Here is a 5227-nt window from a genome sequence, read left to right as displayed (position 1 = left end):
ATTCTCATGCCTCAACCTCACAAGTAGCTGGGACTACAGGCATGGACCACCACACCCAGCTAATTTTTGTATTTTCAGTAGAGACCAGGTTTCTCTGTGTTGGCCAGGATGGTCTCGAACTCCTGGCCTCAAATGACCCACCTGTCTCGGCCTTCCAAACTGCTGGGATTACAGGCATGAGCCACCGTGCTTGGCCTAAAATTCAGCAGCATTTCTATATGACAGCAGTGAACAATCTGAAAAGAAATTTAAAAACTTAATCCCATTTACAATAGCCACAATAAAATAAAATATATAGGAATAACTTAACCAAAGAAGTAAAATATCTACAATGAAAACTGTAAAACACAAATGAAAGAAATTGAATAAGTCACCAAAAATGGAAAGATATTCTATTTTTGTGGATTGGAAGAATCAATATTGTTAAAATCTCCCTACTACCCAAAGCAATCTACAGATTCAATGCAATCCCTATTAAAATGTCAATGATATTCTTCACAGACATGCAAAAAACAATCGCAAAAATTTATATGGAACCACAAAAGACCCATATAGCCAAAGCTATCCTGAGCAAGAAGAATAGAATTGGAGGAACCTGACTTCAAATTATACTACAGAGCTATAAGTAACCCAAACAGCATAGTACTGGCATTAAAAAAGACACACAGACCAATGGAACAGAATAAAGAACCCAGAAACAAATCTACACACCTACAGCGAGCTCATTTTTGACAAAAGTCCCAAGAACATACATTGGGGAAAAGAAAATCTCTTCAATAAATGGTGCTGGGAAAACTGGATATCCATTTGCAGAAGAATGAAATTAGACTCCTACCTCTCACCATATACAAAAATCAAATCAAAATGGATTAAAGACCTCAAAACATAAAACTACTAGAGGAAAACATTGGGGAAACTCTTCACAACATTGGTCTGGACAAGAATTTGTTGAGTAATACCCCATAAGCACAGGCAACCGAAGCAAAAATGGAAAAATGGGGTCACACCAAGTTAAAAACTTCTGCACAGCCAAGGAAACAATCAATAAAGTGAAGAGACAACCCACAGAACGGGAGAAAATATTTGCAAACTATGTATCTGATAAGGGATTAATAAACAAAATATAGACATGTTCAAGCAATTCTATAGGAAAAAACAATAATACGATTAAAAACTGGGCAAAAGATTTGGATAGACATTTTTCAAAAGAAGACCTACAAATGGCAAACAGACATATATAAAGGTGCTCTACATCATTGATCATCAAGGAAATGCAAATCAAAACTATTTGTTGCAGCAGTGTTCACAATAGCCAACATTTGGAAGCAACCTAAGTGTTCATTAACAGATGAATGAAGAAAGAAAATGTGCTACTTATACACAATGGAGTACCATTCAGTCCTAAAATGAATGACATCTAGTCATTTGCAACAACATTGATGGAACTGGAGGTTATTATGCTAAGTGAAATAAGCACAGCACAGAAAGAGAAACATTGCATATTCTCACTTATTTGTGAGATCTAAAAATCAAAACAATTGAACTCATGGACATAGAGAGTAGAGGGATGGTTACCAGAGGCTGGGGAGGGTGGTGGGGGGTTTTGGGGGAGGTGGGAATGGTTAATGGGTAAAAAGTAAAGTAGTTAGAATGAATAAGACCTAGTATTTGATAGCACAGCAGGTGACTACAGTCAATAATAATTTAATTGTACATTTTAAAATAAGTATAAGACTATAATTGGATTGTATATAACACAAAGGATAAATGCTTGAGGTGATGGATACACCATTTTTATGATGTGATCATTACACATTGCATGTCTGCACCGAAATATCTCAAATACACCATAAATATATACACCCACTATCCACCCACAAAAATTAAAAAATAAAAAATTTTAAAAAGAAAAATAGAAAGAATAACACCAAATTTACACAAACCCAGCTTTCCTGGATCTCTAGCTTACAGACAACTGATTGTAGAATTTCTCAACCTCCATAACCGTGTGAGCCAATTCCTTATAATAAATCTCATTATATATCCCAGTGTCTGTGTTTCTTTGGAGAACTCGGACTAATATATATGCCAAGAAATTAGATAAATTTCTAGAAACACATAAACTACCAAAAATGAGTCAAAAAGAAGTAGAAAATTTGAACAGACTTATAACAAGCATAGAGACTGTGTTAGTAATTTAAAAAAATCAAATTCCTAACTCATTGTAGGAGGCCAGTATTATCTCTATAACAAAGACAGACAAGAGCAATCACCAGAAGAGTGCTACAGACCAATATTCTTTGAATATTGGTGCAAAAATACTCAATGAAATTTTTAGCCAACTGAATACAACAGCATGTTAAAAGCACCATATGCCAAAATGAATTAAGAAGCATATAAAAAGAAATAAACAGCAAGACCAAGTGAAGTTTATACCAGAAATGCAAGGCTGATTCAACATATAAGCATGAATCAATGCAATACACCATATTAATAGAATAAGGGAGAAAACCCACATGACCATCTCAATAGACACTGAAAAAGCATTTGATTAAATCCAACAGCCATTCATGATACAAACTCTCAACAAACTAGGAATAGAATATAAGTTTGCTGCCCAGATACGAGTATCTGCAAAACAAAACAAAACAAAACAAAAAAGCATAGCTAACATGATACCTAATAGTAAAAGCCTGAGTACTTACTTACCCTCATGTTCAGGAACTAGATGAGGATGTCCACTTTCATCACTCCTGTTCAACTTCTATTCAACACTGTAATGGAGATTTCCTAGACAAGAAAAAGAAGTAAATAGCATCCAGATCGGAAAGAAAGAGGTAAACCTATCTCTATTTGCGGATGGCATAATCTTACACAGAAAATTCATAAAGGATACACACACACACACACACACACACACACACCTATAACAGCTAACAACTAAGTTCAGCAAAGTTGCAAATACTAAATCAATATAAAAATTAGTTGTATTTCTATACACTAGCAAGAACAATCAAAATGAAATTTAGCAAACAATTCCAGAGGAAGTGACATTAGGAAGAGAGTGGAAAAGGAAGCCCTAAACTGTCCTTTCTTGCACAGAGACATCAATTCAACAACAATTCTTTATGAGAAATACAGAAACCATTTAAGAAGCTCCTGCACCCCACGTGAGCATGACATCAGCTGCATCAAAGTCAGTTAGGATATCTGGGGCACTCGCTCACCCTGTTCTTTCGCCTTTCTCAGCGTGGAATAATCAGGAGAGAACTCCCAGCTTCTGGCTTCCCTATGGAGGGGAAAACAGAAGGCTGAATCATACATCCAATGTTCAGACAAAGCTGATGGTTAACATTAGCATGCACCCCCTCACCATGTTCTCTCCCCCTGGTGCAGAGTGGAACCAGTGGGAGAAAACTTCCAATCCCTGGCTTCTCCATGGAAAGATAAAGAGTTGGTGGGTGTGTCAAACATTCCAGCTTTTTCAGGGGCTGTATGAGGAGCTGGTTTCTATCTTGCCTGTCTCAGAATGCTGACTGAATGCAAAATATTCTAGACACCTGGGGGCATGTGAGAACAAAAGAGAGGAGGGTGTCTGGCTGCTACTCTAAAGGACCTGTGGTACAGCAGACAGAGGCCGATTCAACTCAGTGGCCTTTCCTTCATGGGTACATGGAAGAGTGAGTGGAGTGGTGCATGTGTTTAATGTTCAAGATTTTCAGGAGTCTGGCTGAGGGACTGGTTACTGTCTCACCAACTCAGAGCACTGACATAATCCAGCATACATGTTTCTAGAAACATGGGGACGACTGAGGATAAAAAAGAATTGGATGCTTTGTGGCAGCTCCAGAGAATCTGCAGTACCACACACAGACACTAGGGGAAGCAAAAGATTATGAGCCCCTAAAAAATAAACCAGAATATTCCTCAGGTTGGTAATTTACATACACAAATTCAGAGAAGATATATCCGCAGAAAATATTTGAGAGACCTCCAGAATCTCTGGCCAGATTGATTGATGAAGGTCTTTTTCCATACAAGAGTGTAAAGACCAATAGAGATAGCTATTTTTTTCAAATGCACAGAAAACAGCATCAATTTATAAGCCACACAACAAAACAGGGTAATATAACTCAATTAAAGGAACAAAATAAATCTCCAGAAACCAACTCTAAAGATATTAAGATAGCTTCCTTTCCAACTTAGACCCAGCAGAATGGCTCCCGCAAAGAAGGATGAGGACAAGAAAAAGAGCCATTCTGCCATCAACAAGGTGGTAACCCAAGAGTACACTATCAACATTCACAAGCGCATCCATGCAGTGGGCTTCAAGAAGCGTGACCCTCGGGCACTCAAAGAAATTCGGAAATTTGCCATGAAGGAGATGGGAATTCCAGATGTGCGTATTGATACCAGGCTCAACAAAGCTGTCTGGGCCAGAGGAATAAGGAATGTCCCATACCCTACCCATGTGCGGTTGTCCAGAAAACATAATAAGGATGAAGATTCACCAAATAAGCTCTACACTTTGGTTACCTATGTACCTGTTACCACTTTCGAAAATCTACAGTCAATGCAGATGAAAACTAAATCACTGATCATCAAAAACATCAAATAAAGTTATAAAATTGAAAAAAAAGAAATTAAGATAAATGAACAACCTGACAAAGAATTCAAAACAGCTGTTACAAAGATGCTCAGTGAACTCAGGAAAACTGTGCATAAACAAAATGAAAATATCAACAAAAAATAGAACATATAAAAAAAGAACAAAACAGATTTTTTTTTTTTGCTGCTGAATAATATAATAACTGAATTGAAAAACTCACTAGAGAATTTCAACAGGAGACTTGACCAAGCAGAAGAATCAATGGACTCACAGACAAGTCCTTTGACATTATCCAGTCAGAGAAAGAAAGAAAAAAAAAAAAAAAAGAGGCCAAGAATGGTGGCTCACACCTGTAATCCCAGTACTTTGGGAGGCTGAGGCAGGAGGATCACTTGAGCTCAGGAGTTTGAGACCAGCCTGGGCAACATGGTAAAACCCTGTACAAAAATTGTGTACTTTCTGTACAAAAACAAAATTAGCTGAGTTTGGTGGCACATGCCTGTAGTCCCAGCTACTTGGGGGGCTGAAGTAGGAGGATTGCTTAAGCCCAGGATTGCTTAAGCCCACTGCACTCCAGCTTGGGTGACAACGTGAGACCCTGTCTCAAGAAAAAAAGAA

General features: G+C 37.7%; 1 pseudogene; it reads left to right on the top strand.

Annotated features, from left to right (window-relative positions):
* Positions 1–4216: 4216 nt before the first annotated feature.
* LOC105512655 lies at positions 4217–4618 on the top strand (annotated as a pseudogene).
* Positions 4619–5227: the final 609 nt, after the last annotated feature.

Source organism: Colobus angolensis, unplaced genomic scaffold (genome assembly GCF_000951035.1).
Source record: "Colobus angolensis palliatus isolate OR3802 unplaced genomic scaffold, Cang.pa_1.0 Scaffold216, whole genome shotgun sequence".
Lineage (NCBI taxonomy): Eukaryota > Metazoa > Chordata > Mammalia > Primates > Cercopithecidae > Colobus > Colobus angolensis.
Note: the sequence above shows the minus strand (reverse complement) of the source record. Positions and strands in the feature narration are given on the sequence as shown.